This window comes from Haliotis asinina, chromosome 11 (assembly GCF_037392515.1).
Source record: "Haliotis asinina isolate JCU_RB_2024 chromosome 11, JCU_Hal_asi_v2, whole genome shotgun sequence".
Lineage (NCBI taxonomy): Eukaryota > Metazoa > Mollusca > Gastropoda > Lepetellida > Haliotidae > Haliotis > Haliotis asinina.
In genome coordinates, this window is record NC_090290.1 from 14,410,012 (window position 1) to 14,436,430 (window position 26,419).

At 38.6% G+C, this 26,419-nt stretch overlaps 1 protein-coding gene across 1 annotated transcript in view; it reads right to left on the minus strand.

Moving 5' to 3' along the window:
• LOC137256326 (PDF receptor-like) overlaps nt 1-24,467 on the minus strand; it is a 114,593-nt gene extending 90,126 nt beyond the window's left edge. Inside the window, exon 1 of the mRNA XM_067794089.1 lies at nt 24,422-24,467. The gene's annotated coding sequence lies outside the window, so the exon portion shown is untranslated. The remainder of the gene's footprint in view (nt 1-24,421) is intronic.
• Between the last annotated feature and the right edge of the window lie 1,952 nt (nt 24,468-26,419).

The window sequence follows — 26,419 nt, forward strand, 5'->3', positions numbered from 1 at the left end:
ATAATCAGGGATGCAAGATTCGACGATGCTAACGTCTTTGAAAACCGCAATGCTCGAAATTAAAGGCCGTTGTTTAGAGTCGGACACAACACGTAGAAGTGATCTGTTATTCTGATCGAGAGAACCCTTGAGAATGCCCAGATCATAAGTGTCAACAGGCATAAGAGCTAGAGTTCTACCTCACACATAGATTGGCAGAGCTCTCTTCTTATATTGTCAATATACCCTGCTTAAAAACAAATAACATTTCTATGTACCCCGCTGGGAATGTCGATCTCATTTGGTACTCGAATAACATTGAATCGCGTATAATGTAGGGAAATTGCCGATGTTTTGCGAATGCAAATCGATGGAAGGGAGATTACTCTACATGTGTTTTTCTTGTTTGCAAAATCTATCGATGGCTACAGAAAGTTTTGTACCTGTGCTTCAAGCGATTCAAAATAAATTTTGGGGAGTTCGGTGAGATAAATACGTTGTTCACTGGTGTCTCGGGAGTTAATGTACCCTTGATGTTTCATTGCTCAAAATAATACACAAACATCGAGGGTACACCGACCCATGTTCCCTTCGTGACCAGTTGACAACTCATAATAATACATGTACAGCCTGAGGTATCTTTTGTTTTGCAGTGTGCCATGAATCGTCTGGCCGTTTGGCGAAGGGCACGCCTTAAGATGAAGGGTACATCAGATGGCTAAAGGTGCACTGCAATGTACACAGTGGGTGCATTATACCCCGAGAGGAAAGGCCCTAAATTTACCCTCAGGAAGAACGCTTCCTAGGAGGAGAGTACGTTGTCCCTCTGGGTTACCAGAACTATTTTTGAGTTAATGATGACTCATTGTAGCAAAACATCTCCGAAATCGATTCATGAATTTGACATTCTGCGTTCACCTTTTGTGCTTAATTTCTAAATTTAAGATGAACTTTTATACCATATGGTTAGGATAAAAAAGACCGATGTAATACAAAGACACGCCAACAAGATAGGCGGTAAGATCGTGAAATGATTGGGTGAGGGATGCATGTCAGGAAAGATGGGTGGATGAGAAGTGTACGGAACGAGTTGGAAGGAAAGAATGACAGTCACGAACATGGGAGGAGAGATGGTGCTGGACTGAAGGAAGGAACCGGAAGGAGGGATGGAAAAGAGGAATGAAGGGAGGATGTGTGATATGATGGCTAGAAGGAGGTGTGAGGTAGGGGAATGACGAAAGGAAAGGTGATAATGGAAAGATCATAGGAGAGGATGATGGTTGGATGTAGGGAAGGAAAAATGGATGCGAGAACAGAATGAATGAATGGTGGATTGAAAGAAGGAATGTGTGATCGAGGGAAAGACGGAAGGAAGGGGTAATGAATGGAGAGATCGAAGAAAGGGACAATGGAAATAATAAATGATGAATGAAAACGCGGAGGAAGGATGATGGATGAAAAGAAAGAAGGAAGGTACGAAGGATGTAAAGATGGAAAAGGGAAAGAGAGAAGAGAAAAGGTAAAAGAATGTGCGATACAATAAGATCACAACATCCGCTACAAGAAAACGTATTCCGCATGTGTTTTGTTTTAACGTCTTGCAACAGTCAACAGAATGATCCTGGAGCTGATCGTTTTTCTTGTCCGAAACACAAAAAACACGTTACTCAAATCACAACACATATTTACGAATGAAAGCTCAATATGTTAGGCCAATTTCCTGCTTCATGTTTAACAACCACCACAAAACTAAACCTTGATTACAAATAGTCCTAAATTCTATGGTTTCCAGAAACCCAATAAACTGAAAACACAGTTCAATTATCTAGGTCCAATTTCCTGTGGAACGACTTTGTTGCTCTAGAGATGTAATTTCTGATTTAACAGATATTGATTATTGGAGTCGACTGTCACAGCAAACAACAACAGGTCTGTGACAGGGATGACAATCGATCTGTGTCTACCTTGAAAAATGTAATTGTCAGCATGCAGTGTTTTATGTCACTTTTCACAGGTGTGGATTGTCCGGAGAATATTCAGGAAAACTAGTTCATGCTTGGGCCTTTGGGGTAACAAAGGAATATATGCCCTAATATATGGAGTTACGATTATACCTATGTACCAATATATCGAGGTACCAGAAATGACAAGTGTATTCCATCTGGTGCCTACGTTTAACGTCCGTAGTGAAAAAATATACCGCCGAAAAGTTGTGTCGTTGAAAAGGATTTGACTGGAACGCGAAAATGCATCGGGTCCTAGAATAGCATATTTCAGGATTAACATATCAAACACTTGGCTAAAAATCACAGAGGCTAATAGTGTCCTCTTGATGATTGAGGCCCTATGTAATGCAGATGTTCAAAGAGAACTTTTGATGAAGTCCGCGAGCTGTGGAAAGTTTCAATAGATTGATAAGAGAGTGAAGAAGAGAGTGAATAAGTTAAGATGAGTAGTTATTTAAAGTTACAGTGGCTGTATTTCAGCCACATCGTGACAAGAAACGTTATGCACGGATAGACACACATGCGGTTTTTATATTAAAAGGTAGTGAAATAACTAGAATATCACAAACGGTGTGTAAACCTCGTAAATAACCATAAACATATATACCCAGAATAAAGAAGCGCCAACCTATTTCAAAACTAACATTTGATGCTGTCGAAAGGTGTTAGGCTAAAATAATTGGAAAGACCAATCCATATTTAGAGAAAGTTCATGTAGTAAACTAATTTAGGGATATCATAATCATTTGCATTTACAATTAAAGAAAATATTACTAATGTTAATTTTTCAAAAGAAGCTAACACGTTTGAAGGAAACAAAAACGCCTGTTTTCCAAAAGCGCATACATCAGTTGAAAGGAAAAGATAATATGAAAAATGGTTTTGTTTTTAAACTGAAAAGTACTAAACGATATAATGATAGTTGATTTTTTGTCCCAATTATTTCCCATCAGGCAACTTATACTGGCATACTTGTTATTCTAAGCATATTTCCAACATAACATAAATGAGGGCAATAGCAACTGCAACCGAAGTTAGATCACTCTATTACGGACGATGCTACTTAAAGTAGAGTTGTTATCCGCAAAGCCACCAACAGGATTTGCATCAACTGCTGGGTGTTGGCAAATTTATTAAAATTAAAATGACAAAATTTCTGCCTTTGCAAACAATGGGTGCTTATTTTACATTATGTCAATCCCTTTGAAGGTATATCAACACACAAGCATGTTTATTTACTAATTCTGCAAAATGTAGAATTCATGACGTCTTGTTGATTACAATATATAAGATAAGGTAAACCAAGAAACATCATCAGTGCCAAATTTGGGTTCGAACTCAGGAAGTCAAGATTCTGTCACGTAAAAGGGACGCAACTTTTTGCTGCGAATTGTAACCAGTAATAACACCGATCTAAACCATAATTGTATATCTGGCTATAGTGCAATGGACAGTGGCTAACTATCCCGAGGAAGGGCTTCCCAGATGACATACCGTCACAGAAACCGTTAAGCCGACGCCATAGGCCATGTTTTTAGGTTTCACATAATGCTGTACACGTTCCCTCAATAACTGTTACTCAACAGCCAATAAATGTTTGATGAACAGCCACGTTGTGACAGAAAAAAACAAAATAAAATTGAAACGAAGCGAGGAAATGGAGAGATTTAACTTCCAATATTGGCTTCATATTCTTCAAATTGGATCGGAAGACTTTTTCAGGAGGACGTTATATTTAGCTGCATGATGCTATATTTAATGTGTTGTGTTGTGAAAGATTGACCTCTTAGTTAGGGCGGTGGAGTAGCCTAGCGGTTAAGGCGTTCGCTCGTCACGTCGAAGACCCGGGTTCGATTCCCCATTTTGGCACAATGTGTGAAGCCAAGTTCTCGTATCTACTGCCATGACATTGCTGGTATATTGCTAAAAGCGGAGTAACATTAAACTCACTCACTAAGTCCAAGTAGGGTAATGTATGACCCTCTCAGCTTAAGGCGTATATCGCATAGATTGACCGAAAAAAACTGAGTGTTGGTTGTCTTTTCGTCTTCATCATACCAGTCATCTTGGTTGTCAGCAAAATGTTAATTGTGTGGAACAGACATCAGTTCCTGATTCCCTCCTAAGTATCTAGGATGCATGGCATAACTTATTACATCAGTCCCTCCTGGATTCCGCGATTCCTCGGTTGCAGACAAAATCGCGGAATTTACCTTGCCAGGCAGAAAAATGTCTGGTCCGCGGAAAATGCATTTTCGTGAAGAATTTGCCACTTTTCTGCCGCGGAATTTGCTTATTTTAAAAAATGAGTGAAAACTGAGGGTCAGCCGAAACGAAAAGTAGGGTTAGTGTCCAAAGTAAGATTAGTTATACATAAAAAGGACTGACATATTTGTTGTGCAACATTTTCATAATAATCATGATTAAAGATACTTTATAAATAAAGCAAGTTTTAGGCATCTTTCAAATAATATTAGATGAATTTGACACTGGCGTTACATTCTCAAAATCGTTCATTTTGAAAATTGAAATTATTTAAAATTTCTTTTAGGTATAAAGTTGTTTGCATGAAACCGGGAGATGTCTGCATCAAAGTTACGGGAGGAAAGAAATACCTTTCAGCGAGTTTTTAATTCTCAAACAAAGAAAAAGGTGTGAATGCTTTATCAAACTCACTCACGATGTGATGTGCACTGTCGACTGAACTTTATATCTGTGTTTGAGAATTAAACCATGAAGGTCTGTATAATGTTTTTGTTGTTTTATCTGAATATTTTAACCACAGAATGTTTTGCAGAATATAGAAAAATGGAGTGCAGAATTCGCTTAAATTTGCCGCGGAATTCTTAAAAAATTGCCACGGAATCCAGGAGGGACTGTTATATACTGTTCGTGAAGACTTTGCACTCAAATAACACATCCAACGATTACGTGTAATATCATTACACTGCGTGTTTATTTACCCATTCTGCCAAATTTATAGTTCATTAAGTCTTCCTGATTACAGTGTATATAAATATATTAGGAAAAACAAAGAAACATAATCAGTGCCAACTTTGACAGAGGCTTCCGCTACGTCTAAGGCACGCACATACAGGGTGAGTGAGTGAGTGAGTGAGTGCGTGCGTGCGTGCGTGCGTGAGTGAGTGAGTGAGTGAGTGAGTGAGTGAGTGAGTGAGTGAGTGAGTGAGTGAGTGAGTGAGTGAGTGAGTGAGTGAGTGAGTGAGTGAGTGAGTGAGTGAGTGAGTGAGTGAGTGAGTGAGTGAGTCTGTCACACACTACACTTCCGGGGGTAACAGGTAGAGTCTTTTCTTTAGATGTGAACATGGGTGAAGAAATGCTCACTGATCACAAAATAGTATTTGTTTCCACACGCTGTCAAATGTTTAACTGAAACAGCAATATTTATTAACTTCTTGCTTGAGGTACACTGATTGCGGCTTTAACCCTGAGGAGTGAACTGTTGAACCTTTAGGGTACCTACAGCCGTTTTTATTTTGAAGTGGATCACGTAGGACAATACTATCTATACAAGATGGTTTTCGGCCGTTTTACCATATACCAGTGATAGTATGGCCATGATATATTAGTGTTAATGTGAATATGTAATATGATATATTAGTGTTAATATGGATATGTAATATGATATATTAGTGCTAATATGACTATGCAAAATGACAGATTACTGAAAATATGCTATATTAGTGATATATCACAATGTACACAATGTACAACAATATGATATACTAGTGATAATATGGCCATGTAATATGATACATTAGTGTTAACATAGCCACGAAATATGATATATTGGTGATGATATGGGACACGTGTGTATAGGTATTTGACAGTGATCGCCTTCAGAGCAGTGTTGGTGTAGCTATGTGCACTCAAGAACACCTGTGATTGGAGGTTGATGAAATGACTATGGTTTCCCAAAGTATGCCCCAGTAAAACGGGAATATCATGAAACCGGTCATGAAACACAAACGTAAATCGTCTCTGTACGTAATATATAATACGTAATATGCCATATTCTGACACCTGTGAATCACAAGCTTAATTTTGCATAGTTAAAAGAGCTTAACTAAAAGCGTAACACACATCTTAATGATTCAGCAGGTGTCGGCTGCAATCTCCACCTCTGGAACCAAGCTTTTCATGCCAAAGGTTGGATATAGTTGCCTTTAAATAACTAATTCGTTAACAGGGAAAATGTGAAGATCGGGGTTGGAATTGGTCTTGAGCAACTCTACGCTTGTCGAAAGAGATGACTGACGGGGTCGGTTGATCAGGCTTGTTGACTCGGTAAGCACGTCATCGTATCCCAAATGAGTAGATCGATGCTCATGATGTTGATCACTGGATTGTCTGGTCCGGGCAGGATTATTTACAGAGCACAGCCCTATAGCTGTACCACTGGCGATTGCAGGGTAAAACAACACATCAAACAAAATGTTAAGGGGTGTTTGTTGGAGCTCTATATCTTCACTTTCTCGCGACCTTTGGAAACAAGCTAAACAAGCCAAAAGTACACGAGGCCATTCCCCAGACGACCGATTCATTATTCAAGACTGTTTGTTGGACCTGTTTTGTTTGGAAGGGTCTGCCACGGCCGATATACGATGTCTCGCTGAATCACAAAGCCAAACAATCAATACGTCTATCCTAAAGGGCGAGCTATTTTTACCTCCAAAGAGTTGATTTAACTGAAACTGCGATTTTCTGCCTCAACTATCCCCCACGGTATTTGACTTTTTAATAGAAACAAATATCTCATATCACTATTTTACCAGAAATAGTCTTAAATAAGGACATGGTTTATTGCTGGTTTGAGTAAGTGAGTTAAGATTTAAGTCACGTCGGCAATACTTATTGCTGGTTTGAATAAATTTACAGGAAAACGCTTTTTCAATTTGATACGGGAAGAAGTCTCGAAATGATGTAGGTTGAGCATAGATGCTTACCGCTTTGTGAAACCAACGAACGTGGGTGTCATGCGGACCAGTGAAAGTGGAAACACACAAGGTAAATGGACGACCAGGATCTGGTGCCCGTATCCCACTGCACAGCGAGTTGAGGATGAAGGGAACACCAATATGTTTCAGATTAAATAGTTGAGACACAGATGTTGCACAAATGCCGCTTCAAATGATCTAAAGTATGGCTGGTACATGTTAAAATGTTCTATGACTAGATACCATACGTCATCACAATGTTAATAAAAGAACGAGTGAGGTAGCAACGTTCCAGAAAAATCACGACCGGGGTAGTCCAGAATATTATAAGAATTCAATACAATATACAAAAGTGTTTTTTTAATGTTAACAATTACTATCCAATGAATTCATGACAAACACTAGAAAGACGGCTTGGTGGCTGTAGCTGGCCGACTGACAGTCAGACACAGTGTCCATGTTTTCAACGCCAAAGCGTCTATTAAAAGTTTCTTTTGCCGATTTGCTGATACTGATTTTGAAAAAATACTAAGTCTTATATAAAGGATTTAAGAGGCATTTAAAGTTTAGACTTTCAACATAAGTTCCTACATGGAAATATTTATACCAAAAAGAATGGGTTAAGATGAAACTTGTTGACAACGCAATATGCTCTTTTTGTAATAATGTAAATGAGAACTTATTACTAGGGATGTGATGAAACCAAACCCTGCTGCAATGACCTTCAAAATTGGATTTTCCCCAACATACAAGAATTACAACTGGCAAAAATTCTCCATTGGTTTGGTACTTTCGAAAACGAGCCAGTATTAAATCATACAATCTCTGCTTACCGACACCTTTGCATTTGCACTCTGAATTAATTGCATCCTAAATTGAACGATTTTTTTAAGTTTTAAAAGGTACATTACAAGTTTACATTTTTGAAAATTTATTTCCAAAAGAAATACTCTGAAATTGATGACTTCGGAAACTTTCACCAAACATGTTAACCAAAAGAAATAATGAATCTGATAAACTTTCATAGAAACGGTGTATACTATTCGCAGTTTACTATCAGGACGACTTCGGATAACTTTTACATGCATTTATCGGAGAACCCAGTAATATCAACTATGTATGAATGTTTACATATCTCTGCATGCAAAATGTATACTTAATTTGGGAACAATAAGAAGACACAAAACAAACACAAATAAAAAGAAAAAAACCCAAAAGAAACAAATATACAAAATAATAAAAAAAACAAATGTTTTTGTTCTTAATTTGTTAGATACGTTATAAGAGGGTGTTTTACGTAGTGCAGGTGTAGATTCAGTAAATGGCAATCTTTACTGGTAGTTAACTGAATCACCAGGCGCGAGTTAAAGGTGAGTAAAATCTTGTCTTTAATATTAACTTTCATGTAATGTTAACCAGAACAGGTTATTCGTAATGATTAATCCCTTAATCCTTGCTTAATCCTAGTTGCAAGTTGGATTGCAAGGTGAATAATGACGTCAGTGTCCACATTGCTACATTCACTGATCTTGCATTACAATACCACTGAATGCGTATCACCACTGAATGTGTATCACCACTAAACGTGTATCACCACTAAACGTGTATCACCACTCCAGTTAGAACTGACACAGTGATACCTGTATCAACGTGCAGTGGTTTGTGAACTCAGTTAATCTTAGAATTCAATTAGATCCTTGACAGACATTTTAGAATTTTAGAATTCAATTGTTATTTATGTAGTTTTGTTTCATCAGTTTTGTTTATTTCTTTCAAATCCGATTCATTTACAGACCCATTCTCATTAAATACTTGAAGGGATTTAAGAAGTGGAATGCAAGCAAGGTTTGTACATGTAAATTTCTTTAATCTGAATAACGGAGCCATTGCTGGCTGATGACCTGACGTTTACATTCTGACGTTTACATTCTGACGTTTACATTCTGAAACGTCGTGTTATTCACAGTTAAGAAGGCGACATCCAAACATCTTGCCTTTCCGTCCTCATTAGCTATTTACCTTCAACTTGAAAATCATCACATAAACAAATATGACATGTTATGTAGTTTCCAATTGATCGTTATGGAAAAGCAAACACGTCTCCCTCTACATTTTATATTCAGTGACGCACTACACCTTCAAAGAAACAGAAGAGGGAAGGTAATGAATTTTGTTCAGAAATACCCCCACGAGGCTTGTTAGCATTACATATTTAGTAGAAACCATGCTATGATAAGATCAATATAATTTTGTTCCAGAATAAATCTCTCTGACATTGATCATGAGTCAACATGTCTGGAAATGAAACGGTTATGTTATTTATTTCTGTTGAGGGCTCGTCGCTCCCAAGACGGACCAACATATTTTGAGGATGTCTCAAAAATATAGATTACGCATGTATTCACACGTGGTCGAGGAAATCACGAGACGTAATTACGTCAGCTGGCTTTCTCCATTGACGTATAGTTTTACTCCAAGTACAATTTCCTTTTCTGAAGATAGTCAAAGATTTGGTTTTGTTCTGCAGTGACGCTTAATATCCACTAAAGTAGTATTTATCCGCAATCAACATATTAATAACATACATCTGGTTCATTTCCGAGTATGTCCTTTGAAGTAACAAACATGCCAGCAACTGGTTAAAACATCCGTATTAAGGAATGTAGTTCTGAAAATAAAAATGTGGCGTATCTTCCCGTTTTGAATCAACTTACAGATACCCGTATTTTTGGAAAATAATTAACTTGACTTCTATTCATGTGTGACGGTGTCATGGTAGGGCTCCAGATGTCCCTTTCTGATAATGATTCAAGAACATATGGCTGAGAAAGAGTCTGTATCGTACAATTGACGAGGCTTTCAAGAGATTTGTCACTGTTATGGGCATGTTTTCGTCTGTTTGATCTGTGAGATCTTGAACATCATAGCTGAGTGCGGCGTAAAACTAAACTCACTCACTCACTCACCAAATTCACTCGCATCACATCACATCACATCACATCACATCACACCACATCACATCACATCACATCACATCACATCACATCATATCATATTTCATGCGCTTGTATGTGGTTAAGACGGTAGATAGGTTCCGATGTGCATGTATGTGTGCTTTCGTACCTGTATGCATTAGTAAGTATGCATGCATGAATGTGTTTGTGTGTTTATATACGTGCATGCAGGCAGGTATTATGCTGAGGGAAAATACCATAACTATGACCTTTTGAAAGGTAAATGGTGATGGTTTTTCCTGGCTGTGCTTTCCTTGTCTGTTTTTATGACGTTGTGTCAAGATTACAGCTGATTGCTTCCGGTGCTTTGTCTCAATTATTCTCAGTCCCCAGTGTTAAGGATAGACAGCTGTTGCCATACACTCGACAGAAGTCAATTTTAATGTTTTAATGAAACACTGCAACTACCATTTTGAGGTTGGGACGATGGCAGTTTCAGTTTTGGTAGGACACAACCTTTGAGTACATACCCTCATTATGTTCCAAATGATATTCAGCTTCAAAGATCACCAGAGGTAGCATCCGATACGTTGCTCTTCTGTTAATAATCGCCTGTCTGATGACGGCCAGTGATCTAGTGATTGACATTATGAGCACGTATTCACTCTGCTGTGGGATGTTTTGTACATTATCATCCAAGTCACCGAGGATGGCCATGTAATCAATCCAGCACCTTTTTACAAGCATAGGTTGCAGTGGACCTCTTTTGACCCGGAGCTATCATATGAGCGAGTTGCGTTTAGGGACGACATTTACCAGAAATAGGCTTTAAACGTTGTACCGACGTGGGAAATCGAACTTGGGCTTCCGGCACGACGAGCCAAAGCTTCACCCACTTGTCTATCCAACCGCCCCTGGCAGTATGCAAATGTAATTGTGACATTGGAAAAATAGGTCCATACCTACCTACATGAATGTACCAATCTACCTACATGTACCTTTCTACCTACATGTATCTAATTACATGTACCTATCTACCTACCTACACGTACCTAACTACATGTATCTACCTACATGTAACTACTTACCTGCATGTACCTATCGAAATATATCTGCCTATATGTTCCTACCTACCTACATATATCTACCCACATGTATCCACCTCCCTACATGTACTTACCTACCTACCTACCTACATGCACCTGCCTACCTACATATACCAACCTACCAGATGTATCTACCTACATTCACCTTCCTATCTGTATCTACATACAGGCACGTACCTAACTACATGTACGTACCTACCTACATGCACCTACCTTACTACCTACATGTACCTACCTACATGTACCTACTTACGTACCTACCAGTTTCCCAAAACACACATACACACACGGATATATCTTTCGTAGCTTGAAGATATGGTGCTGTATCTCAATAACTAGGTGACTTACGAAACAGAGACTGGGTTTCATAATGTGACCTTCAACATCTGACATATATACTGAAACCCCATACATCAGTAGCTACATCTCATTGCCTGCTTCATAGCAAGGCATTTCCTCTTCCAAGCCCTTTCACCACCCTTCTACATATATCATAACGTACAGGCAAAAGAAATGATATAACTCGTTTTCCGTTAACTGAATATCGAAAAAAAACTTATTGTTGAATTAAATTATATCACTCATTCCTGCAACTGCTGGTTGAATAATCTGCGTCAGTTTGTTTGTAAAAATAGTTAAGTTCAATGAAAAATTTACAACAATATGACCCCGGTCATATCTGAAATTTAAGTTTCTGCCGAAAGCGAAAAATTATTGATTTTCAAAACGACATGTCTAAAGTATTCTTCAGCGTTTAAGAATTAAGGACGCAGAGAAAACATTCTTTGAGTGCTGGATGAAATATTATAAGTTTCATTTAAAAGTCAAACATGTGATAGAAGCAACAGGATGGTATGGTCGCTCCTCAGCATAGATCTCAATGCATATATCCAGCTATCTCTATGCTATTAAATGTGAGGGCGGTGGGGGTAGTCTAGTGGTTACGGCGTTCGCTCGTCACGCCGAAAACCCGGGTTTGATTTCCCACATGGGTAAAATGTGTGAAGCCCATTTCTGGTGTCCCCCGCCGTGATATTGCTGGAATATTGCTAAAAAAAGGCGTAAAACCAAACTCACTCACTCACTCACTATTAAATATGGGCATGTCATTGCCTACATATCATATTCATCATGGTCTTATTGAAATCCTATTAAATAGCAGGGCATTTCTGTCTGTATCTTATCCTTTCACCTATACTCCACCACACACCTTGGTGTAGGGGTTCAATCGTCTGCTCGTACAAGACGCCGGTTCGATTCCTGACATAGATGCCATTCCCATTTCTGGTATATGTGTGGATGTATGTCTCTTCATACGTGCCTCAGCACATGGGTTAGTGAGTGGGTGAGTTTAGTTTTACGCCGCACTCAGCAATATTCCAGCTTTATGGCGGTGGGGCACATGGGTTAGAACATATTCCACATTAAGAAGACTATAAAGACGTATAAGAATACGAATGACCCCAGCCTTCACAGAATTAAACATAACTTGAATTATTTCTCGCGTGGTTGTTGTGTCGTTAAGAGAGGCAAAGTAACGCATGATGACTCATGGTTTCAGTTAGTTGTTGTTTTGCAGCTTGGTTGCTTGTTGCTCATATTCAGCAATATGCCAACTATATGGAAAAATGGCAAATGGAGCAGACAATTCAGTGATCAACGCCACGAGGACCAATCTAGCCATTTGGGATATGTGTCGGCCAAGTCAGCAAACCCGGCCATCGGTCAAGCAACTGGCTGCTGAGGATGAATTCTAACCGGATTTTCACGGATGCGTTGATTTGAAACTTTGACAAGTGCAGCTGTTAAATGGAAATTCACACAGCAATTCTTTCAAATGCACATGACAACTGTATCTGCTTTGGGTTTATGGAAACTAATTCCACAGCAAAATATGTACATATTATTCACTTGTGACCCGCGTGCCGGTCAGCGTGGCATGTTTATTACGACAATGTCTATAGATATTACGATAACGTTACCAATCATACGGATATATTAAAAATTTTACATTCGCTGAATTATTTTCGAAAGTTCGTCTTACATATTGTGTGGAAGGGCTTATGTTCTTAACTTAATTCTATCAAATCTGTAACCCGTGTGCAGATATGCCATAAGCTATGCTTTCAGAAAGGTTCGTAAAATTATCAACGACCTTTTACTATCAAGGGCATCCCTGACAAATTGATAGATCCGGTTTCATGTGCTTTCAGTTAACTGCCATCTACCACCAACATGTTTGGTATTAAAATCAGACATGTCTCCACAGATCATCAGGGACGCTGCACGAGACGCGCGAGGATATTCGAGGGAACATTTATAAGAAGCATGACAACATTTAAAGGTGAAGGACGAAAAACAATATGTCTGCTGTTCTATTCCCTTCAAGGGGTATTAGGGACGGTCACATTTAAATTAGTATCAGGTCAATAACTCGTAGAAGTTACGCGACAGAAAGAGTGCTTTTGCATTACGAAATAACAGGTCTTTTTGTAGTGTTGTTTATAGTAAGCTTTTAAAGTCGTTTCAAAAATAAGAAATGCAGGTATAATCGTTAGAGCTATGTTTAATACATCGTAAACCAGTCAAACGGAATATGATGCGGTCATGCCAAGGCCAACAATGAACAGACTTATCAGTCTAACTAAGAATTCACGAAAGGACAAATGTAACAGAATTCACGGTTAAAATTCTGGGCAAGGAATTCAGGTAAGGTTACGTATAACAGAATTCACTCATTGGGGGGACAGGAAGTTTACCACTAGGTCTTATTTTAATGTCATTAGTCCAATAGAAGTTTGAGAATTCTAAGCAAGGTCTTATTTTAAAAAGTATTCATGCTGAAGCTTAAGAATTCACACAAGGTCACATGTAACTGAATTTAGTCAGTAGGTGGACATGACATTCACCACGAAGCCACATTTTCTAAGTCTGTCAGTATCTAGTGGAAGATTAGAGAATTCTAAGAAGGCTCACCAGACATCAGTCACTCTGAAGAATTCATGAAAGATCACATGTAACAGAATTGAGGCATTTTGGGGGACATGGAATTCACCAAGAAGTCACATTTTAATCTCCGCCTGTATCTACTGGAACATTAAGAATTCTACGAAGGTCATGTGTAACAGGAATTAGTCAGGCAGGAGCTTCAGAATTAATGACAAGGTCACAAGTGACAGAAATCAGTTGAGTAGAATTTATGGCTTCATCCCATTTGGTGGAAATCAGCCAAGTGGAATGCTGACAAAATTATGATACCAATGACAGGAATCTGAAAATGAGCATACATGCAATAACGATCACTACTCTCCAAACCACACCACATAAGCAGGGTGTCAGTTTTTTCAAAAAGCCATTTGTCACAGGGCAAGTGACTTTAAGAAAGTCACTTGCCCTGACTAATTTTCTACTTGCCCATATTTTTATGCCATAATCATGATTATGTAATTATGAAATAATGAATCAACATCGTATTGGATGTAATTATTTAGTGGACTATTTATTGAGAAGTGATAAATAACAAAGAGAGATAATAATAAGCAGATACAAAATGAAATCCTAGTCTATTTACAGTTTGAAACCGTAATGACCGCAGAAATGAGTTAGTAGCCCACGGACAAGTAAGGTACCATTTGATTGCCATAAATGAAACCTGACCTGTCGTGGGCGTCGAGCAATGTGATTTATGAACCCTTGCATATAAGAATCAAATACTTGCTTCGAGGATGTAGGGTTAATGAGTATAGAAATACAAGTTTATCTTCAAGGATCGCGTGGACACATAAACAATTGTTTGCCACACCTAAGTCAAAGTTGAGTTTTGCTATTGCTACAAAATACAAAAAACAAGGGTAAACGGAACCACAAGCAGTAAGAAATGAAATTCTATCTTTGTCATGAAAATTTGTTTGTTTGTGAATATGTACTGAAACGTAGTGATTCCAAAAGTTAAATTGAAACGGTAAACCAGAATCAACCTGTAAAAGAACTACTGGTGAAACCTACATGCAAAAAGAAATTTGCTTTGGTAAACATTTGTATTCTAGAAACAACTGTGTTTATAAATCAATGCGAGTCAATATAAAGGTTTCATAACTTCACAAGTACATTTCACAATTGTATGGCCAATCGACATCTGCCGCTAGTACAGTGGTTATGGCATTGAACACAGTAGTTGTAATAATACTCCTCAGCTACCGGAACCAATTTGGAAGAAAGGTCTGGGCAGAAAGTGTAACACTGGCTCACAACAATACAATATTGCTGCAAAACCAGATTCAAAACCATTACACCACATAATAAGCTTCAATATCAGTTCAACATCCGTATTGGCGTTTTTCACTTAGAGTATATGTTTCGCATGATACATCACTAGTGCAAGGGTGAATACAAAGAGTTTCTGTGTTCTGCAACCAACATATTGCAGCACAGCCGTTCTCCAGCTCTCAAAAGTTTGATAAGTGGCGACCATTAATACAGCTAACATTCATATCCTGCACAGTGGAAAATAAGTCTATATTTGTGCGGTAACTAGAGAGTTTACGTTGCTTTTAACTAAATTGCGGATATGTAGTAGAGCAAGACATGCCAAATACTTTGGCTTTTCACTATAGTGTGAAGAGCAACCAATTTAAGCGTCGGGATACCAAAACAAAAAACAAAAACAAAAAAACGTTTCAATCAAAAGATTAGATGAAAACTAAGCACCTGTTCGATGTACGCTGTAGATAATGGGTACAGTACACTGGGGGCAAGGGGGGGGGGGGGGGGTATCCATGCACGCTCTGCATGTGGAATGAACTATGCACAGAATAATGTTAGATTCTTGGATCAAGATATTAAGAAATTGAGACCAGTTATACGATTGTGAAACATGTACGACGCGAAAGTGTTGCAGCTGTAGACGGAAAATATGTTGATGTACATGTGTACCCCTGACTAAGACTTACACTCTGAATACATATTTGCAGACCCCAGTCTCTGAATATATATCTGCGTACCCCAGTCTCTGAATATATATCTGCGTACCTCAGACTAAGTCTTAGGCTCTGAATATATATCTGCTTACCCCTGACTAGGGCTTAGTCTCTGAATATATATCTGTGTACCCCAGTCTCTGAATATATATCTGCGTACCCCAGTCTGTGAATATATATCTGCGTACCCCAGACTAACGCTAAGTCTCTGAATATAAAACTGAATCCATTGGGTTGATGTTCTTAAAACTAACTGTCATTTGAAATAAATTTGAAGATTTCATCCATAGTAGGGATACTTTGGTGTCACATTCCGTTCTTGACAAAGATTTTTTGTGGATGTGTAAGGAGTCCTGCGGTTGTTTATATACCCTATTGTGTAAAACATATTTTTTCGGACATGATCAAATTGATAAGTTATTGAACTTTTTGATTATATAAAGGTCAAATATGTTTTCTTTCTTTAGCCATTAAGTATGTGTAAACAACCGGCCTGAAAATGGTTTATGGTTACCCTGGTTCACTCCGCACAGGGATTGGCTTCTCTGCCAGTGTCACCCGAGATACTTTCATGATAGTGCTTCATTTGACAAATTACTGACAGGTATGTATGACACTTTGATATGAAATCTCGTTCGCTGTCAAATATGACGGATATCGGGCGTATGGCGGTGTTTACTTCATGGTGGTACTCAGCACCTTGGGATTTAGAAGACGGTTACATACATGTAGGTCTGACCGCACGTCATGAAGATGCACTATGATTTGACCGGATTCCGGGCGGATTTATTCCTTGGTTCTGTACTGAAGATTCAGACACGGCTATGTGACAATACTGTTTATATTTAATGAGTCGATATCATTTAGATTCGAGTTTCGAGGAAATCTAGTTAACGTACAATACATCGGCATCCCCTACCCATTTAAAAAACACACCCCCACACAAATAAATTGCAAAAACCCCAACTGTTCCAGAAAATATATTTTTTCAGTCTGTTATGAGAACTTATCTACAAGAAGAACATTGTTGAAAGATGATGTCATTGGTGATATAACCAGGGCCTAGATTTTCGAAGCTCCCTTAAACGCAAAGACAATCCTAAGTGCCATACATAAATATTAACTTACGACTGCATATGCCGTAAGTGATCTTCGAAAATCTAGGCTCAGGTTAATAGTTTAGCTGAAAAAATCTGTTTGATTTTGTAGCTATTGTTGAAAATGCAGTAAACATCGGTAGGATTCGATCAATTTCAGAATTACCTCCACATACGAAATCCTTAAGAAAAGCCTATTTGACATGTTCCAAATAGGACATTTTTTCACCCAAACATAGAAGAAAATCCAATTTGGAATTATCTGAAAATATTATCAGGCATGAGAAAATTTTTAATATAAGTTTAACGTAAAATGGCATTTTTTGCTACAGTTGTTTGAAAGGGTTTAGCATAACCCCTTTTTGAAAAACACATACCATCGTTTAAATAGCACAGGTCGATTTATTTTCGGATAATGGGTAATTCCTGTCGCCGACGTTTAATTATATACTTGATACAACACATCCTTCTAGATAACGGCTTAAAATTAAATAAAATCTCATTATAAATCCATTTGCCATTTACATAATAATTAATTTTGTTTTAAAATCTTTCTTTAAAACACATAGCCTGTCTGAGCATAGGTATCATCCTCGTTATTGTCAAAAAATGCACACTCTTCTCCGTGTATTGGGAAAATATATGTAACGAGGAATATCAGACTGGTAAGCATTGTACGTGGCATTACACTCATGGATGAATAACAGCTGGAAATACGATAGACGAAGACTCTTAGACCCGCGAGAAATGCCATCCGCAGCACAAGGAAACCCTTCTTCCCGAGAGGAACCGCGACTTCATAAGCCTTGACTTCACCTAAATCACCATCGATTTCCCAGGGGACTTGATTCCTACGCCAATACACTATTGATAAATATCAGTCTCTGACATCCTTGATGTCCAGCGAAGCGACCTGATTGACCACTGACCAAGATCGAGAAAGGACAACAACAATGTCCAGAGGGACCTAGCAGACCTTTGCCCATCAAACATGGACCAAGGGACGTGGTGGACAGAACATTACTAAAGGTGATTAGAGCTTAAACCAGACAGATATTTCCAACAGTGTCAAAGAAGCGGACGCTATCCATATGTTGCGGATAATCCTCCCCAGCGATGAGAGCTCGTTAGAATGTCTTGTAAAGCCTTGATTAGCTTTCATCTATCACTTCGTATGGGTGGACGGCTCAGTCCAAACAGGTCAGACAACATGTATAGACTGATGAATGATAGTTTTGGTGGAACTATTTCTATATCTTCGGATCAGCTGGTATAACATTTGAGCACTCTTTAGCCAGACCCATCCTTCAATGTCTGTGATGGCCTATCAGTATCCTTCTTAAGGCTATCGGTATCATCTTGTTCCCTATATAAACGGATGTGATAGGGATGATTACACGCCATTACACGCCCATCCGTTTGTCGTTTGTGTGAATAGGTGCAGTAAAAGAAACATGGATGCAATATATGACATATGATATATAGGTACGGTATATTTTGACAATACGACCCGTGCATATTCGGATTAAATTTGATCTTCGGTAAGCCCTGCTTGTCGTGAAAAAAGAGTAACGGTATCGGGTGGTAAGGCTTGCGTAGATCAATGTTCGTGCTGTTGATCACAAGATTGTTTGGTCCAGACTCGATTATTTACAAACTGTCGTTTTATGACTGGACTACGCTGAGTAAACAACAAACAAACGACTGTGAGAATGATTTTAAAACAATATTATAAATAGGCATAGAATGTGCACGGATGGCATTTATGCACGGTGTACTCTGTCAATGTCCCGATGTATTTTTATCGTGATCCTCTTCATAGCGATAAATAAGATATTTAAATACTTTGTTATGACTATTAAAATGTAATACCGTGGTGGCATCGGCCGCTGATTTGTTAACGTATTTCATTGATCAAAAGGAATGGGATTGTGCCTTTAAATTACACTTAAGGTCGCTTTCACCAAAGCTGCTGGCTTACATTACAGTGCTCTTGGAGACAGTACTGGTCATATAAATTCTGTCGGCATTCGATGGTCCTACAGTTCATTTCCTACACTTTGTTATTGTCTGTTCTTGGTGAGTTTCGTCGCCTATACAATTCTGTGATTGTCAGTGTGGAAGCCAGATTCTCCGGGGCCCTGACTGGTGGTATTTCAGCAACACAACCGCGGTAGTGGCTGTCGGCAAATGAGACTGAAATTAAACGAAAATATGGATACCATATTCTCTGTATCAACTGTTCATAGATATCTATATTACCATGAAAATACAGAATGTTTGTCCGGTGAATAATGTCAAATGAGATGCATTGTGACTTGTGTTAAGCTGTGAGTGATGACAAGCTCTTCGGAAAGTGACATAAACATGCCCCTGGGCACAACGGATTTATTGCTCGTCTTGTAAACTGAACTGTCTTTGATCAAGAACAGCTAACGATATTAAGGGTTCACTGGATGATGTCCAATTATTGTGCATTTTTTTAACATGCAGTAATAATGTTTGTAGTTTAATATCTACACACAGGTAAGACACCATTGTAGGGTTTTGGGTTCATCAATGCTTGGGAATTAAACAGAACACAAAATGGTAATTGTTTTGCTGCATATCAGACTACATCTAAAATATACTCAGGAGTAAAAGAAACTCTTTTTATTTCATCACGCGTTTGATTTTCAAATAAAGCTTATGAAACACGAACTGTCCTGACGTTAAGTAAGCTCTAAAATCTTTCTCTGTGGTATGAATCATCGTTTCTGCAAAACCATTACTAACATAATATATATCAGGGCATCATATGGTGGCAATTAAATTTCTTACGCCTGTCTCAGTGTAAGAAATGAAATTCACTCAAATCCTAGAGCTAGGGACCCGTGAATGTCCGGTTTAGAATAGGCCTTCAGCAACCCATGCTTGCCATAAAAGGCGACTACGCTAGTCGAAAGAGGCGACTAACGGGATCGGGTGGTCAAGCTCGCTGACTTGGTTGACACATGTCATCGGTTCCCAATTGTACAGTTCGACGCTCATGTTGTTGATGACTGGATTGTCTGGTCCAGACTCGCTTATTTACAGACCATATAGCTGGAATATTGCTGACTGCGGCGTAAAATTCAACTAATTCACTGCAAGAGCTAGGAATTACAGTTAATAAACTGTTGTAGGAATTCAAACGAATTTTACTTTATTTTTGCCCTTCAGCGAGGGAGCGAATAAAAGGTATACTGTATATGTACATAATATATTACAGTATATAACTCATGTTTTCTTTCAAAGCCAATGTAAGTACTTAGTGGAGCTAATTGTAAAACAAACAATAAGCGTCATAGTATGGAGTCCTACAAGGGACATTGTCGCGTTGTCGTCCTCACAAAAACAAGCAAAAAGGTATACTGTATATGTACATAATATGTTATAGTACATAACTCATGTTTTCTTTCAAAGCCAATGTAAGTACTTAGTGGAGCTAATTGTAAAACAAACAATAAGCGTCATAGTATGGAATCCTACAAGGGACATTGTCGCGTTGTCGTCCTCACAAAAACAAGCAAAAAGGTATACTGTATATGTACATAATATGTTATAGTACATAACTCATGTTTTCTTTCAAAGCCAATGTAAGTACTTAGTGGAGCTAATTGTAAAACAAACAATAAGCGTCATAGTATGGAGTCCTACAAGGGACATTGTCGCGTTGTCGTCCTCACAAAAACAAGCAAAAAGGTATACTGTATATGTACATAATATATTACAGTATATAACTCATGTTTTCTTTCAAAGCCAATGTAAGTACTTAGTGGAGCTAATTGTAAAACAAACAATAAGCGTCATAGTATGGAATCCTACAAGGGACATTGTCGCGTTGTCGTCCTCACAAAAACAAGCAAAAAGGTATACTGTATATGTACATAATATGTTATAGTACATAACTCATGTTTTCTTTCAAAGCCAATGTAAGTACTTAGTGGAGCTAATTGTAAAACAAACAATAAGCGTCATAGTATGGAATCCTACAAGGGACATTGTCGCGTTGTCGTCCTCACAAAAACAAGCAAAAAGTTGCAAAATTAACCAAAGTTTGACAATTCGTCAATACGAAAATGTCCCTCGTAAGATGTCATATTTCAGTGAGTGTCCACTGAACACAGCGTCACGTTACTCATAGTCAACAACTTCTCAACAACGCCAACGACGTTTAATTTTGATTACTTCTGAATCTATATGGCGCATATTTCACATCCACGTGTCACCTGATGTGATCATACGTTACTGTCAGTGAGACAACAACGGATCCCTGAGGGTCAATGTGGATTTATTAGTTTGTTGTTTTGTGCATAATTAGCATGGAATTTCCAAACATGTATATAACACTGCCCGTAATGTGAGTGGTCATCACAACGGTCAGGAAAAGAAAGAATCGTCAAAACGTGTGAGTAAATTTTTTGATGCCTTCAGTGTAAAACATTTGTTTGATTTGTTTCCAATGTGGTATTTGTTCACTTGGACATCTGAACAATTGTAGCAATACATATAACCGCCTGCGGGGCCCGTCTTCTCGAAAGGTTCTTAGCACTAAGAATTCTTAACTTTGATCATAGCCACTGTGTTAAGAGGGGTTTGAGAAGTTCGTAGGGTTCGCGTTTCGAGAATAGCTGAATAGCAGAAATGAAATCTAACATTGTACCCAAGTGGGGATTCGAACTTGGGTCTTCCGCCTCAGGAGCGAACGCTCTACCACTAGGCTACCACATCTCCCCGCCATGTGACACTAACTAGGTCAGGGAAAAAGAAAATGAGGTTTAAGGTCTAGAATTATTGCCCATGTGTCTGTGTCGCCCTGTACTCATCCGGGCTTACACTGGTTGCATAGAGCCAGCACACTGATGTACCATGCTGCAATTCAATGTTGATACAAACACAGTATACTGACACAGACTCGAACAGTCCTTGTTTTATCCCCATAATGTCTGACCCCGGCCCAGGCTGGGTAACAACAAGTAGCAGCTTTTAAAATTACTCAGTCGTCGTTATCAATACTCTGTACTCATTCACTTCAATAAACGAGAAGTATATTGACGTAAGTTCGTAAATATCGAACAAAACGTCGTGCATGAATGACGGACTTTAGGCACCAGTACATGATGAGTTCGAATCCCGGTTCGCCCCAATTATGTTCTCCCAATTAAATTATGTTTTATTTGCACCATATCCGACGTGGTCTTAGCTGGACTGTTTGACATTGCAGACAAAGTATCCCCCCAACATTAAGCTGTAAAGTTGAATATTTTGTTGAATATCAGAATCAACCAAACACTCAATTACAAGTCCTTAGGAGGAACAGTATCCTTTCGGTATTCATATATACGATTTATATCTGTTTCAGAAACAAAATGCTTCGTCAAATCCTCGTCGTCCTCGTAGTCATTGTTGCTATGGTGACAGCGTCCTATCAGCCCAGCTACTACAATCCATACCAACTGTATGATTATGACTATGACTGGAATTACCTGTATTCTCTCTACTATCAACAACAGTACTATAACAATCCCTTCTGGTTCCTCTACGACTGAGGAGGTGTAAAGGCCAGGCCCAACTCCCCATAATACAGAGCTCAACAAGGTAACTTTCATTTGTGACCGTTGCTTATTCATGGTGCTGGTGATGATAATTTGTATGTAGAAACATGTACAATGTGAATGGTCCACCCTAACATTAACGTACAAGTGACTCCGCTCCCCCATCCGACCCCCAACACACACTTTGTATATCATTTGCATAATCAATGCCTCCCTCAACCCCACCAAACACACACACACACACACGCTCCCGCCCCTCCTATGTTGAAGGCTGATCATGAAACTACGTGAATTGTTAGTTTCAAACATCTTTTCATATGTTAGCTTTATTAGTGTAGTTTTCCTTTAGTTTATTTCCCTTTATATTTGCCGAGTTGTTGTACCAACTATAACTAACTTATTATTTGTCGTGGACCTTGTAAATAATCCCTCCAGGAACTCACTCATGAAATCATTTAAACAAAAATGATGGAATGTTTTACAAACCAGTTTGTACAGTCAACCTACTGTATTTCTAAGTTGAAACAACGTTCATTCAGACACTCCGTCCAACGCTTTTAATAAAACAATCAATAAGTGTTCGGTACTTCGATTACTAAACATAATTCGTTAATTTCTATGTTATATTTGGATCGATAACATGCAAAGTAACATTGTTTTATTAATACATATATACGGAAATTGTTAGCAGATTCCTGAGTGACAAAAGGTCTCTGAAAATACATTCTTTAATATACGCAGGATAAATGCACGCCCTTATCAAAACTTTTCACATAAGGCATTTATTGCTTTTTCAGTTTCCAGCAACACCGACAACGAATACCCAGCCCAAGCCGACAACCACGAAAGTTGCCGCAAGCGTTGTATGTGTGTTGCCATTATTCCGTCATGCTGATTTTGATAAATATTTCATACTTTCTTAAACACCTGGTGTTTCTGATTATTTGCACAGCTGCAGTTCCGTCACAAGAAAAAATGTTTGAGTTCGTATCTGTTTAGGAGGGAAAGGGTAAGAGTGTGTGCCAATAGCAAGGGAAAGAGATTTTACCAGATTAATGGGATTATACACGAAACTGTATGAGATATACAGATCTTACACACACATCTATCCATATATCCATACATATATACAAACATACAGTCATAAAAAGTCCATATATTCGTGCTGTTTAAAACTGTTACTGCTCATAAACCTGAACAAATTAGGTGTTTATACACACTCTCAGAGAGACAAATACAAACAACCCTATATTTTCTGCTTATTATATATTATATATATTATTCTGCTTGTACACGTGATGTAACAAAACAAGAAATGACATATATACGTGCATACATAAATACATACATACGTACGTGCATGCATGCATGCATGCATACACAGACACACACATATACCTACCTACCTACCTACATACATACATACATACATACATACATACATACATACATACATACATACATACATACATACATGCAGACAGACAGACAGACAGACAGACAGACAGACAGACAGATTACTAAAGCATTTACTTAACATACGTGACCTTGTGGCTTCCGTTAAGGACAAGCTCTTAGTGGTGCGTACTCTGATCGTCCCCTCTGAACGAATTGTACGCATGATAAAGCATTGAAGACGATGCTTCTTAGTCTGTATTGTTGAATATCTCGTACGTTTATATGTCTCTAAACTGATGTTCGGAAAGTTTACGTGGACGGTGTAAAGGTTCCAGAGGAAAGGGATTCAGTGTAGTATTTACTTAACATACGTGACCTTTGGCTTCCGTTAAGGACAAGCTCTTGGTACTTGGTGCGTTCTCTGATCTTCCTCTCTGAACGAATTGTACGCATGATAAAGCTTTGAAGAACATAAAAAAAATAATCCCAATAGTTTCATACATACATGTGCAGGAATAAGGATTCCATCTTCATCTGGGACTATTAATGATAATGTCGGTTAAATAGATCATGCAATGTTAAAGAAGAAATGCCTGTAGCTGGATAAATGCCGATATAAATGCCGAGAGAGAGAGAGAGAGAGAGAGATGGAGAGAGAGGGAGGGAGACAGGCATGCGTGCATACATACATACATACATACATACATACACACACGCACGCACGCACGCACGCTCGCACGCATACATACAGACAGACAGACAGACAGATAGACAGATCACTAAAGTATTTACATAACATACGTGATCTTTGGCTTCCGTTAAGGACAAGATATTAGAACTGGGTGCGTTCTCTGATCGTCCCATCTGAACGAATTGTACGCATGATAAAGAATTGAAGACGATGCTTCTTAGTCTGTATTGTTGAATATCTCGTACGTTTATATGTCTCTAAACTGATTTTCGACATTCAGTGTACAAAAACGCATTTGCAATACTTGTTGAACACCCAGTGCCCTGACCATATGTGGTGACAGGCAATGGAACAAATATTGACTGCGACCACTTTTGGCGAAAAACTGTCAGGAAAAGCATGTTAAGCTGGGGACGTACCCTTATCTTCAGCGACCCATGCTTGTCGTCAGAGGCGACTAATGATATCGGGTGGCCAACCTCACTGACTTGTTTGACATATACATTCGTATTCGTAGATAGTTGTTCATGCCGTTGATCACTGGATTATCTGGTCCACGCTCGCTATATACAGACCGCCGTCGTATAGTGGCAAATTGCCGAGTGCTGTCGTAAACTACAAACAAACAAGTCCTCATTCTCGTAGTCTCAAATCGTTTCCATGGCAAATCATTGATGAAATAAAAACCATGACTTGCGACCTGCTCTTTCCCCCGTGGATGAACCTGTTCTGAAACGGAGTCACCAACGACTCTTGATGGCCCGTATGACAGATGAGACTGTGAAAATGGTTTACTCTTGATCCCACTCGGGTTGATATGTAAACTGAAGAATAGTCTTACAGTAATTATAGGATCGCCGTGACCATCGAAGATGTGTCAATCACAGAGCAGAACGTCAGTCATCATAGAGGCAGAGAAGACCAGAATACCAATACACCCAGTGTCTAGATGCTATATATCATATAGCATAACAATTAGTGTTTATGAGCACCACCCATGGGAAGAAATTGTAGTGAATGTGACCACCGGAACCTTGAGATGTTTAAAATGGATGTAGGGCAAAGATTTAATTCGAAGGAAAAGAATTATTTTGTATGCAAAGTAGATCATTACAGCACTTAAACGTTTGTATTTGTTGAGTTGGTGTGTGAGTGAGTGATTGAGTGAGTGAGTGATTGAGTGAGTGAGTGATTGAGTGAGTGAGTGAGTGAGTGAGTGATTGAGTGAGTGATTGAGTGAGTGAGTGAGTGAGTGATTGAGTGAGTGATTGAATGAGTGAGTCAGTCAGTCAGTCAGCATGTTTGTCACACTGTTCAGTTGTATCAGATGAAAAAGGTAGACAGCGAAAGGACGGCCAACTGAAATGAACAATGATTGCTGTGCATGAACATAACCGTTTTACCGTTACACAATGTGACACTGATGTCTGATCGTATTTCGTGCTATCAACCATTGTCTGTTAGAGGACGCTGTTAAAGAAGGAAAACACAAGGGCTTACACTTGTTAATGCGTTTTTCAACGTTGAATTACTGTTTTATTCATCAACATTTAATCTGAGCACACCTGTAAGAGAGATAATGTAAACAACACACTTCATGAAAGACTACACTTGATAACTAGAATTGGCAACACAAAAAAGATGCAATCGCTGTCAAAATGTTTTCAGTTAACGGCTG